At 43.0% G+C, this 14037-nt stretch overlaps 1 protein-coding gene across 1 annotated transcript in view; it reads left to right on the top strand.

The window, feature by feature from the left end:
- sfxn5b (sideroflexin 5b) overlaps positions 1-14037 on the top strand; it is a 183071-nt gene that overhangs the window by 106114 nt on the left and 62920 nt on the right. The window lies entirely within an intron of this gene.

Consider the following 14037-nt stretch of genomic DNA (forward strand, 5'->3'; position numbering starts at 1 on the left):
ACGTTACCTCTGTTTTTTCCTTCACAGATGCTGCCAGACCTGCTGAGCTTTTCCAGCAACTTGTTTTTGTTCCTAGTTTACAGCATCCGCAGTTCTTTCGGTTTTTATTAAGCAAGACATTGATGTCCATTTGTAAAGATATAAAATTGAAGGGAAGTTATATTAAATTTGTGTAGACTCTGGATTAGATTCTGCTTGGAGTATTTTATTTTTAGCTTGCAATTCTCCAGGTTGAATTCCATTTGCCATTCTGCTGACCACCTAAGCAGTCCCATTGATATCTTCCTACAGTCTCCAACTTTCTTCCTCCTTATCAATGATACTGCCAATTTGCATATCCTCTGCCAATTTCCAAATCATGGCTCCTACATTTCAGTCTAAGTTATTGATATGTACCTCGACCTGTGAGGGACTTGCTATGGCTACTTGCAGAAAAGCACGAAAATCAACCTTTCTGTCACAAAAGCATTAACTGACTAAACCTTTTCATTCATGCCACTTGAACCAGTCCTTCATCCAACTTGTCATTCTTTGGATTGATAACCTTTGAATTTTCTAACAAATCTTATTGAAACATATAAAATTCTGGAGGGTCTTGACAGTATGGGTGCTGAGAAGATTAAGACAAATAGTTTTGTTTTAAACTCTCTCAGAAGGATGTTAAATTGTGGAATTCTATTTCCCACAGTGTAGTGGAAGTTGGGTCATTGAATGTTTTGAAGCCTGACTTAGATCTTTGATTAACGAGGGAGTCAAAGGGTATGGGGGTAGGAAAGAAATTGAATATGAGACCCACAACCAAATCAACCATGAGATTACCAAATAACAGGGAAGGTTCAAGAACCTGAGTAGCCTATTCCTGCTCCCAACGATTGTATTGTTGTGCTCCATTCCAACTTTTCTGTGAAAACAGACGCAAAGAACAAAATCTTAAAGGGGTCTGAGTGATGTTGGCTAAGGCACAAGTTGTGACAGAATTGCACAAGAAGACCGTCAAGGCCTATCTGGATGCCAGAAGCAATACCATAAGTCCTGTATAAGAAATAGGAGCAGGAGGAGGCAGTTCAGTCCATCGAACCTGCTCCACCATTCAATGATCCAACACTCCTCACATTCATAATTTGAGGGCTTGAGGCACCTTCTCCCATGTGCTACCCCAGTCCCCACACACCAAATCTTGTTATCACATGGTCTGCTATTACACACTGACCATTATTAGCCATTGATAACCCCCATTAGCAGCCATTCATTCTCCTAGTCTGGCTGTTATCCACTCCTTTGTCTGTCCAACCGTTCTTCTCTCTTTTTGGGCTCTATCGTTTACTCCTTACCCCCTACCCCACCCTATCCTTTACGTAACTGCCAACGTTTTCCCAGCTACCATCAATTTTGAAGGAGGGTCGCTGGAAACAAAACATTAGCTCTTATTTCTTTCCACAGGTACTGCCAGACCTGCTGAGATTTTCCATCAGTTTCTGTCTTTGTTCCCATACAGTCCTTTCCCCATAACTCTTGATTCCCTTACTGATCAAGCATCTGTCTGTCTCAGTCTCAAATATCCACAAGGACTCTACCCTCACAGCTCTCTGTGGCAAGGAGTTCCAAAGACTCACAACCCTCTGAGAGAAGAAAATCCTCCTCATCTCAATCTTAGATTGGCACCCCTATAATCTGAGACTTTGCCCTCTGGTCCTAGACTCTCCCATGAGGGGAAACATCCTCTCAGCATTTACCCTGTCAAGCTCCTGAAGAACATGCTTCACTGAGTTCACCTTTCATTCTTCTAATTTCCAATGAGTAGAGTCCAAACCTATTTAACCTTTACTCGTAAAACAATTCCTACATAACTGGGATCATCCTAGTGGATCTTCTCATAGAGTCATAAAGTTGCACAGCATGTAAACAGTCCCTTCAGTCCAACTTGTCCATGCTGACTAGATGCTAAGTTAATCTAGTCCCATTTGCCAGCACTTAGCCCATATCCCTCTAAACCCTTCTTATTCATGAATGCATTCAGATGCCTTTTAAATGTTGGATATGTACCAGCCTCTACCACCTCTTCTGACAGTACACGCACCACCCTCTGTGTGAAATCATTGCCCCCAGGTCCCTTTTAAATCTTTCACCTCGCACCTTAAACCTATGCTGTCTAGTTTTGGACTCCCCTACCCTGAGAAAAAGACTTTGGCTATTCACCCTATTAATGCCCCTCATGATTTTATAAACCAGTATAAGGTCACCCATCAGCTTCCAACGGTCCAGGGAAAATAGCACCAGCCTATTCAGTCTCTCCCTATAACTCAAACCCGGCAACATCTTTGTAAATGTTATCTGAACCCTTTCAAGTTTAACAACATCTTTCTGATGGCAGGGAGACCAGAACTGAATGCAGTATTCCAAAAGCGACCTAATCAATGACCTATACGGCCACAACATGACCTCCCAACTCCTATACTCAATGCACTGACCAATAAAGGCAAGCATACCAAACGCCTTCTTTAATACCCTCTCCACTTGTGGCTTCATTTTCAAGGGACTCTGAAACTGCACCCCGCCCTTGTTCTTTTCGTTCAGCAATACTCTCCAGGACCCTATCATTAAGTGTACAAGAGCAGTATTGGTTGGAGATTTTAATTTACCCCGACTGAGCCATCCAGGGTGTAAAAGGCCCGGACGGGGTGGAATTTGTCAAATGTGTCCAAGAAAGTTTCCTAAATCAATATGTCGACGGCCCTACTCGGGAGGGTGCAACACTGGACCTCCTCTTAGGAAACAAGGTCAGGGAAGTGACTGAAGTGTCAGTTGGAGAGCGCTTTGGGAACAGTGACCATAATTCTCTTAGTTTTCACATAGTTATGGAAAAAGATAGGACAGGTCCAGAGGTTAAGGTGCTGAACTGGAGGAGAGCCAATTTTGGGGCCATTAGGCAGGATCTAGCAGAGTCTGAAGGGAAAGGAAGGACTGGCAAATGGGAGGCTTTTAAAAGTGTGATATCAAGAGTCTGGGGACAGTATGTCCCTGTTAGGGTGAAGGGAAAAGCTGACAGGTTTAGGGATCCCTGGCTGACGAGGGATATTGAGGCTCTGGTCAAGAAAAAGAAGAAGGCGTACATTGGTTTATGCTATCAGGCTCAAGTGAATCCCTAGGTGACTATAAAAAATGTAGGAGCACGCTTAAGAGGGAAATCAGAAGAGCAAAAAGATGGTATGAGATGGATCTGGCAGGTAAGGTTAAAGATAATCCCAAGAGGTTCTATAGCTATATTAAGCGTAAAAGGGTGGCGAGGTAGAGAATAGGTCCCTCTAAAGATCAGCATGGCCGTCTATATGTGGAGCCACATGAGATGGGGGAGATTTTTAATGAATATTTCTCCTCACTTTTTCCAGAGGAAAGAATCATGGATGCTAAGGAAATAAGGGAAACAAGTGGTGATGTTTTGGACCACATACATATTACCAGAGAGGAAATGTTTGCAGCCTTAGATCACATTAAGGTAGATAAATCCCCAGGGCCTGATCAATCCATCCTCGGACATTGTGGGAGTCTAGGGAAAAAATTGCAGGACACTTGCAGAGATTTTTGATTTATATTTAGCTACTGGTGAAGTTCTGGAGGACTGGAGGGTGGCTACTGTTGTTCCATTGTTTAAGAAAGGTAGCTAAGACAAGCCAGGGAACTACAGGCCAGTGAGCCTGACACCAGCGGTAGGAAAGGTATTGGAAAGGATACTGAGGGACAGGATCAACCAACATTTGGATAGTCATTGTCTGATTTGGGATAATCAGCATAGATTTGTGCATGGGAGTCATGTCTGACAAATCTTTTAGTTTTTTTGAAGAGGTAACCAAGAGGATGAATGAGGATAGGGCAGTGGATATTGTCTACATGGATTTCATTAAGGCCTTTGACAAGGTCCCGCATGGCAAGCTAGTTATGAAGGTTAGTTCACATAGGATCCAGCGAGAGCTAGCTAATTGGATTCAAAATTGGCTCAAAGGTAGGAAACAGAGAGTAATGGTTGAAGGTTGTTTCTTGGACTGGAGGCCTGCGACTAGTTGTGTGCCACAGGGGTCGGTGCTGGGACCTTTGTTACTTGTTATTTACATAAATATCTGAATGTGAATGTACAAGGATTGATTAGTAAGTTTGAAGATGATACAAAATTGGGAGGTATCGTTGATGATGATGAAGTTTATCAAAAATTACAGAAGGATCTTGATCAGATGGGGAAGTGGGCTGAGGATTGGCAAATGCAATTCGATACAGATAAGTGTGAGGTGTTGCACTTTGGAAAGTCAAACCAAGGTAGGACTTATACAGTAAATGGGAAGGTCCTAAGGAGTGTTGTGGAACAGAGGGACCTAAGAGTACAAGTACATAGTTCGTTGAAAGCGGTGTCACAGGGTGGTGAAGAAGGCATTTAGCACGCTGGCCTTCATTGGTCGAGGCATTGAGTATAGGAGTTGGGATGTTATGTTACAGTTGTATACCTCATTGGTGAGGCCGTACATTTTTTCTGATGAAGGGTCTAGGCCCGAAACGTCAGCCTCTCTCCTCCTATGATGCTGCTTGGCCTGCTGTGTTCATCCAGCCCTGCACCTTGTTGTCATTGAATATTGTGTACAGTTTTGGTCACCCTGTCATAGGAAAGACATAGTTAAACTGGAAAGTGTGCAAAGAAGATTTACAAGGATGTCGCCAGGAGTAAATGATAGGATAAAGGATAGAGCCGAAAGAGAGAGAAGAGCAGTTTGGATAGACAAAGGAGTTGATAATAATCTGGCTAGGAAGGTTAAAATCTGTTAATGGAGAATGTTAGTGACTAACAAAAGGTAGTGTGTAATGGCAGGCTATGTAATATCAAGGCCGGGTGTGTGGGGAGGCGGCTAGAACATGGGAGAGTTTAGGCCCGCAAATTATTGAACTCGATATTAAGTCCTGGTTGGACACAGGTGTGATCCCAGAGGTTTGGAGAATAGCCAACGTTGCCCCATTCTATAGGAAGGGTAACAGGGATAATCCTGGAAATTACAGACCTGTGAGTTTCGTGTCTGTGATAGGGAAATTATTGGAAAAAATTCTCAGGAGGAAGATCTATATACCTTTAGAAGCAAATAGATTTATTAGCGATAGACAGCGTGGTTTTTGTGCAGGGTAGGTTGTACCTCACTAACTTGATTGGGTTTTTTGAGAAGGTGATGAAAATGATTGATGAGGGAAAGGCGATTGATGTTGCCTACATGGACTTCAGCAAAGCTTTTGACAAGGTCTCTCATGGCAGTTCTTAAGGCTAAAGGGGTCAAAGGGTATGAGGAGAAAGGGGAACAGGGTACTGAGTTGGATGATCAGCCATAATCACATTGACTAGCAGGGCGTGCATGAAGGGCCAAATGGCGTACTCCCGCTCCTATATTCTACATTTCTTTAGTTGGTGTTTGGGGATTGGGGTGGTAGAGAGACAGAGAATCCGGCACCTCATATAATTCAGAATTTGGAATGGTTTGCATAAGCAAAACATCACAGTTAATGCAACCATAAGTATGTGATAACTCCAACTACTCATCAGAAGTTCTTGGCGACAGCACACACTGGGAATATTGAAGGTCTTGATCATTGCTAAATCCCAGCTCCCAATTAGAATGGGAAATCATATGCAATAATTAGTAGCTTAATTATGGCAAAGCACTCTTAATTAGAACCTTCTGAAGACTGATTTGTGACCTGGCCTGAGAGGAAAGCATGCAGGGAGTTCACACCTCATTTTTCTATCATTCATTATGATACTTCAAATTGGTTTTGTCAGAGCAGCAATTAAAATTTTTTTTCTGCCTCTCAGTAATTTAGCAACAGCTTTTTTTTAATGTTCCAATATTCTTCCCGCATCCTGAAGAAACCTGACTATTACTAGATGGGGTTTATGAGAATGAGGCCCATGGATGTCCCTGTAAGCAGACTGCTAACTCATAGCAACCAGCTGTTCAGCCTCTAAATCCTTTTAGAAAATGAAGAAGGTATCCAACCCCCAAGGCCTGTTCTGTAGAAAGACGAAGAGCCTGTTTAGGCCTTGAGCTCCTTAGATAGAAAGAGAATTTGGCTAACCATCCACCTGAACTAGTTCTTCTATTCAATTAGGTCATAGCTGATTTATACCTCAGTTCTATTGACTGAGCTTTATTGCATATCTCAATAATACTCAAGACAAAGTAAGAAAACATCTCTTGATCTAAGATAAAATATTTAAAGGTCGTTTTAGGATCTGAGAACACTGTAAAGAGAGTTTACACTAGAAGTAAGCTATGCTTTACAAAATCTCAGATTCTTGATGGGAAATAGAGAACAAAACTTAAAGTGCTGAATCTTAACATATTTCGGCAGAGTGTCATTTTTATCAAGTTCCACGGAGGGTTCGCTCCGTGACATTTAGCAAGGTTTCTTACACTTTCATTCCAAACCCATCTCATCAATGACCTACTTTGCCCCCAGTCATACTGCTCACACCTGATGCGGGCTGATTCTCCCCACTCCGTAGCTGGAAGTACTCACCATTGCCAGGATATCCAGAATCTCTGGTTCCCTGGCACCATCTTTAAAATGTTGTGGTACACTTGGTCGAGCACCGGCAGGGCAAAGCTGCCTTGCATGGTTAAGGACTTTGTCCACAAGCAAGACAAATAAGGGAAAATTGGCCGCCCACTTCAGGGGCAGGGACCTGGCAGTCCTGCTGGACAGGTTGGTGCAGAGGAGGGACATTCTGTACAATCAGGACTGACAGACATGTCTATGATCCCAGACACCGCCAGTGTGGTCCCAGGTTTGCCACCTTGTTCACCACAGACACGTCATTCAGGGCTTGTAAGCACGAAAGAATCATAGAATTTGACAGTGCAGAAGGAGACAATTTGACCCATCGTGTCTGTACTGGCTCCCGAAAGAGCTACACAGCTAGTCCCATTCTCCAGCCCCATCTCTGTTGCCCTAACTTCATCCCTTTCAAATATATATCCAGCTCTCTTCTGAAACCTCCTATGGAATCTACCACCACCACTCTCCCAGGCAACGGATTCCAAATCCAGCAACTCTCTGAGTAAAAATGTTTCTCCTCATCTCATTCCTGGCTCTTTTGCTGACAGTCTTGAAATTGTGATCCTTAATTACTGACATACCAATTAGTGGAAATGGAATATCCTTATTTACCCTGCCAAAGCTGCTCATAATTTTGAACACCTCAATAAGGTCACATCTTAATCTTCCCTGCCCCAAGGAGAATAAGCCCAATCTCTCCAACCTTTCCCTGTGTTTAAAATCTCTCATTCCTGATGTCATTTTAGTTCATCTCCTTTGCGCTGTTTCTAGGGCTTTAACATTCTCCCTTAAATAAGGTGCCCAGAACTGAACATAATACTCCAAATGTCATCTGATCAATGATTGGTAGAGGTATGGCAGCACTTCCTAGCTTTTATACTCTACATCTCTACTTATAAACCCAAGGATCCCATAAGCCTCCTGAACAACTGTTTCAATTTGCCTGGCCATCTTCAGAGAATCATGCGCATGAACCCCGAATTCCCTCTGCTCCTGTACTCCCCTCAAAGTTTTACCATTGAGCCTGTATTATGTCTCCATGTTTCTTCTACCAAAATACATAACCTAACATTTCTCAGCATTCAAATTCATCTTCCAGGTATCTGCCCATTTGGCTAACTTGTCAATGTGCCTCTGAAGTCACTCAGTGTCATCCTCACAATTCACTATTCTCCTTCGCTTAGTACCATCTGCAAATTCTGCCCTCAAATTGTTTATATGAATCAGAAAAAGCAAGGGCCCTAAAACGAGTCCCTGAGCCCATTTAGCTCATCTCCAATTTGAGAAATGTTTATCCATGTCTATCTTCTGCTTCCTATCTTTTAGCCAGCTTCCAACCCATGCTGCCAAGTTCCAAACATTTCTAATTTGCTAACCAACCTGCAATATGGACCCATATCAGATGGCTTTCTGAAAATCCAAATATACAACATCCACAGCTGCACCCTCATCTATTGTCTGTGTCACTTCATCAAAGAACTCAATTAAATTTGTCAGACGTGACTTGCCCTTGACAAAGCCATATTGACTGTCAAGTATTACCTCATTTTTCTCTGAGTGTCTATTTTTCTTATCCCATATTATGGCCACCATCTGTTTTCCCACTAAAGATGTCAAACTACAGGTCTGCAGTTTCCAGTCTTATCCTTTGCCCCTTTCCTACATTTTTGATTAGGCCTTTGTCACCATTTTTTAATTTGTTAAAGGCAGAAGTACAGTACCTGTTTAGTACCTTTGCCATATCCACAATGAATTCTGTGTTCAGAGAGGCCTGGAAGATTTCTGTCAATGGCTTGGCAATTTGCTCCCTTACCTTCATGGCAATCTAGGACATATCCCATCCAGATCTGGCAACTTCTCTACATGGAGTGTTACCAGCCTTTTTAGCACCCTTTTCCAATCTGGGATCTTAATCATTGACTGATTTTTATCCTTGTATTATATCATGATTGCTATTTCCCAAATGCTCCCCAACTCTGACATTCTCCATTTGACCTGTCTCACTCCCTTGATTAGATCCAGCACAGCTCCCTCCCTGTTAAACTGGGAACGTACTGTTTCAGAAAGTTCTTCTGCACACATTTTATTTTTATTCACTCATGAGACATGGGCATTGCTAGCTGGCAAGCATTTATTGCCATCCCTAGTTGCCCTTGAGAAGGTGGTTTGCTGCCTTCCTGACGCTGCAGTCCATGTGCAGTAGGTTGACCCACAATGCCCTTAGGGAGGGAATTCCAGGGTTTTGACTGAGCTACAGTGAAGGAACAGTGTTAGATTTCTAAGTTGTGATGGTGACTGGTTTGGAGGAGAACTTGTGTTCCCACGTATCTGCTGCCTTTGTCCTTCTAGATGGAAGTGTCTTTCTAGATAGAAGCTGACTAAGGGTCTTTGGTGAATTTCTGTACTGCATCTTGTAGATAGTACTGCTACTGAGCCTCAGTGGTGGAGGGAGTGGATGCTTGTTAATGTAGTGTCAGTGAAACAGGCCGCTTTGTCGTGGATGGCGTCAAGTTTCTTGAGTGTTGTTGGAGCTGCACCCATCTATCACACTCCTGACTTGTGCTTTGTAGGTGGTTGATACACTTTGAGGAGACAGGAGGTGAGATAATTGCCTCAGATTCCGAGCCTCTGACCTGTTCTTGTAGCCACTGTGTTTATGTGGCTAGTTAGTTAAGTTTCTGGTCAGGATGTTGATAGTGGGGAATTCAGTGATGGTCACACCATTGAATATCAAGGGATGGTGGTTATATTGGCTTGTATTGGAGATGGTCATTGCCTGGAATTTGTGTGATGCAAATGTGACTTTCCTCTCGTCAGCCCAAGCCTGGATATTGTCCAGGTTTTGTTGCATTTGAACATGGATTGTTTCAGTATTTTGTGACAAGGTGTATCTTTAAGAGGGATTTGTTCAGTCCTGTTTTTCTTGAAGAGATGTCATATCTCCTTGATAAGTTTTGAGGGGATTTGGCCTGGTCCGTAACAATCTGAGGTATTGTGAATGGTGCTGAATATTATGCCACCGTTGGTGGACATCCCTAATTCTGACCTTATGATGGAGGGAAAGTCTTTAATGGTGCAGGTCAAAATGGTTGAGCCAAGGACACTACCCTGAAGAACTCCTGCAGAGATGTCCTGGAGCTGAGATGATTGATGTCCAACAACTACGACTATCTTCCTATGTGCTAGGTATGACTCTAACCACCGGAGAGTTTGCCCCCTGATACTCATTGATTCCAGTTTTGTTAGGGCTCCTTGATGCCACATTTGGTTTAATGCGGCCTTGGTGTTAAGGGCTGTCAGTCTCACCTCACCTCTGGTGTTCAGCTGTTTTGTCCATGTTTGAACCAAGGCTGTAATGAGGTCAGGAGCTGAGTGGCCCTGGTGAACCCAAACTGGACATCACTGAACAGGTTGAGCAGGTGCTACTTGATAGCACTTTTGATGACACCTTCCATCACTTTACTGATGATCAAGAGTAGACTGATGGGGCGGTAATTGACTGGGTTGGATTTGCCCTGTTTTTTTATGTAAAGGACATCCCGGGACAATTTTACATTGTCAGGTAGATACCAGTGTTGTAACTGTACCGGAACAGCTTGGCTTTGGAAGCGGCATATTTTGGAGCACAAGTTTTCAGTACTATTGCCAGAATGTTGTCAGGGCCTATGGTCTTTGCAGCATCTAGTGCCTCCAATATTTCTCCGTATCACACGGAGTGAGTTGAATTGTCTGAAGACAGGTGAGAATGACTGGAGGAGCAGCGATGGCTCATACACTTGTCACTTCTGGCTGAAGATTCATGGGGGCCGGAGTTAATGGTGAGGACTCTCAGGGCAACTCCCTCCCCAGTGGATACCACTCAGCTGCCACCCTGGCTCGGTGTAATCTGCCAGTGGGACAAGACACGTCGATGCGTGGTATTTATTGTGTTTGGGACATTGATTGTTAGGTATGATTCCATGGATATGGCTATGTCAGGCTGTCACTTGACTCGTCTGTGAGACAGCTCTCCCAATTTTGGCACTATCCCCAGATGTTAGTGAGGAGGACTTTGCGGGCTTGTCAGGGCTGTTTCTGCAGTTGTCTTTTCCAATGCCGAGGTTGATGCCGTGTGGTCCATTGGGTTTCCTTTTTTTATTGAGGCAATTGATACAATGAGTCGGGTGCTAGGCCAGTTCAGAGTCAATCACATTGCTGTGGTTCTGGAGTCTCATGTAGGCCAGACCAGGTGAGGATGGCAGATTTCCTTCCCTGAAAAACATCAGTGTGTTTTCCGACAATCAATAAGGGTTTCATCGTCATCAATGAAATCTTAATTCCAGATATTTATTAAATTCAAATTCCACCAACTGCCGTGGTGGGATTGGAACCCAGGTCCCCAGAAAATTAGCTTAGTTTCTGGATTTTTTTACACAATTTATTTTTACTGAAAGCCTTATAACCTGAACGTTGAATATCCAGTCCTAGTATAATTTGAGCAATGTTTCTGTCAATGCTACTATATCATATTCCCTCAGAGCAATTTCTGCTTCCAGTTCCCAGTTTTGTTCGCTATACTCCACATTTACATACATACAGTTTGTCTCTACCCTTGACTTTTTCTTGCCTGTTGGAAGGTAACCATTTCCTTGTTCACTGTCAATAGTCAAGCCTTGCCCCACTTCCTTTACACTGTTCCCCATCTTCTATTTTTTGTCCTCCAACACTAGCCCTATTAGCCAACTCAAATCCTGCTTTACGAGTTTATGTATTTACAACACTGCAAAGTTTACTTTCTCAGCCAGGAGGTTAGTTACATTTCTGCTCATTCTGTCCAAAGTGTTTCCAACTTGTGCTGTCCCTATCCTGGGAGTGTTTGATGGGGAAGTGTAGAGGGAGCTTTATTGTATATCTAGCTCATAAGTACCTGTCTTTTTTTATGAACATACAGAGCATACCTTTCAGTCCCTCAAGCCTGCTCTGCCATTCATTACCTATCAGATTGTAACCTCAAGTCTATATTCCGGCACGGTCTTTTAAATTCATGGGATGTAGCCATGATGTAGCATTTGTTGCCACTCTATCATTACTCTTGAGAAAGGTGGCAATAAGCTGCTTCTTGAACTGCTACAGACCATTTGGTTTAGATAGACACACAATGCTCTTCACAAGGGATTTTCTTCTAGGATTTTGACCCAGTGACATTGAAGAAATAGTGATATATTTCTAAGTCAGCATGGTGAGTGGCTTGGCGGGAATGGCAGATGGTGATGTTTCCAGGTATCCGCTGCCCTTGTCCTTCTACCTAGTAGTGGCTGTGGGTTTGGAAGGAACTATCTAAGGAACCTTCATGAATTTCTGTAGAGCATCTTGTGGATCGTACACACTGCTGCTACAAATCATTGGTAGTGAAGAAAGTTTGTGGTTGTGGTGCCAATAAAGGAGGCTGCTTTGTCTTGGATGATGTGAAGCTCAATGAGTGTGGTTGGGAAGTCAGGAGGTGTGTTATTCACTGCAGGATTCGTAACCTCTAACCTGCTGTCATAGCCCTGCGCTTTTTATATGTTTGGACCAGTTTAGTTCCTGTTAATGGTAACACCCAGGATTTTGATAATGTAAGATTCAACAATGGAATTATCACTGAGTGGACATGGGCACTGGTTAGATTCTTTTTAGGATAAGCACAACTTTCTGGGTGAAGTTATTTCCTCAAATCGCTTCAAAATCTCCTGTTCTTAACACTGTGCTCCCCCGACGACCACCATTATTGACACCCCCCTACTAAGAGGAAACATTTCTCTCTCTCAACCTTGTATGTCCCACAGAAGTTTAGCATCACAGAGGTGTACAGCACAGAAATGGCCTTTCAGCCCATCAGGTCTGCGCCAGTCTAAAACAACTACCTAACTATTCTAATCTCACTTTTCAACTGTTGACTCATGACCTTCCATGCCCTGGCATCATAAGTGTGCATCTGAATACTTCTGAAGTGTCATAAGGGTTTCTACCTCTACCATCCTCACAGGCAGTGAGTTCAAGTTTCGTACTATTATCTGAGTAAAAACATTTTTCCTCAGATTCCCTCTCAACCTGCTGCCATTTACCTTAAATCTGTGCTACCTGGTCATTGATCTTTGATCAAAAGGAAAGGTTTCTTCCTGTTACCTTGTCTGTCTCAATCATGACCCCACCTTAGTCTTCTCTAATCCAAGGGAAAGGACCTATTGGTAAATCTCCTCAGCACCTTCTCCAGTGCAATCGCATCCCTCTTATAATTCCAGACAGCACACAATACTCCACCGTGGCTTAACTAAAATTATATACAGTTCCAGCATCACATCCTTGAACTTAAACTCTGTGCCTCAACTAATAAATGCCTTCTTAACCATTTTATCTACCTGACTTGGTACATTAAGGAACCAACGGACATGCACAGCAAGGTCCCTCTGATCGTTGGTTCTTCCCAGGATCCTACTATTTATTATGTATTCCCTTGCCTTGTTTGTTTGTCCTATCCCCCCTACAAGTGCATCACTTCACACTTAGCTAGGTTGAATTCCATTTGACATCTGACCAGCAAGCAATGAGGAAAGCTATTGGATTATTGGCTCTTATTTCAAGGGGATTGTCATATAAAAGTAGCAAAGCCTTTCTAGAACTGTACAAGGTGCTAGTGAGACTACACTTAAAGTAGTTTGACCAGTTTTGATCCCTTTCTTTAAAGAAAGATAGTTCATTGGAGGCAGTTCAAAGTAGCATCACTAAGGTGATCACCCATTATTTACATGTGGAGAATCCTTGACACTGATCCAGTCCCCTCAGAGCCAGTTCTCAGAGTGACCAGGATGTCAAACACTCCTGTTCTTATATGACAGCCAGGGATCCCTGATTGGACCAGATTATCAGCTCCAGTCAGGGAACTCCTATTCTATGAGATCTATCCGGCTGACCTCATTATAGTCACTACACTTAGTATTAGAGCCCACTGCTGGATGCCGCCTGAAGCTATGGGTGGCACTGCTTCGTCTTCTTTAAGCAGACCAAGGAGGTGTTTGTGGTCCATGATTAGCACAAATTTTTGTCCATGAAGGTACTCCTGTCTCCAAATACGACCGCAAATCCTTCTTTTTCTATCTGAGTGTATCTACACTCTGCATTAACCAGAGTCCAGGATGCAAAAGCTATTGGGCATTCCTCTCCATTGGGCCACCTTTAAGCTAATACCATAGGGGAAAGCATTGCACGTCAATACCAGATCTTTCTTGGTATCGTAGTGTATCTTAGTGGTTGACAGTTATTTCTTTACTTAATTGAAAGCAAGGGCTTGTCTATGAGACCATATCTAAGGTTGACCTTTTATAGGAGTTGATGAAAAGGTTCCAGGGATGGATGCCAGGTTATGGATGAAATGTCCAAGATAATTACCAACTCAGGAAATAACCTGGACAGACATGGGAGCTGGGACACCTTTGATTG

Source organism: Rhincodon typus, chromosome 1 (assembly GCF_021869965.1).
Source record: "Rhincodon typus isolate 14 chromosome 1, sRhiTyp1.1, whole genome shotgun sequence".
In the NCBI taxonomy this organism is placed as follows: domain Eukaryota; kingdom Metazoa; phylum Chordata; class Chondrichthyes; order Orectolobiformes; family Rhincodontidae; genus Rhincodon; species Rhincodon typus.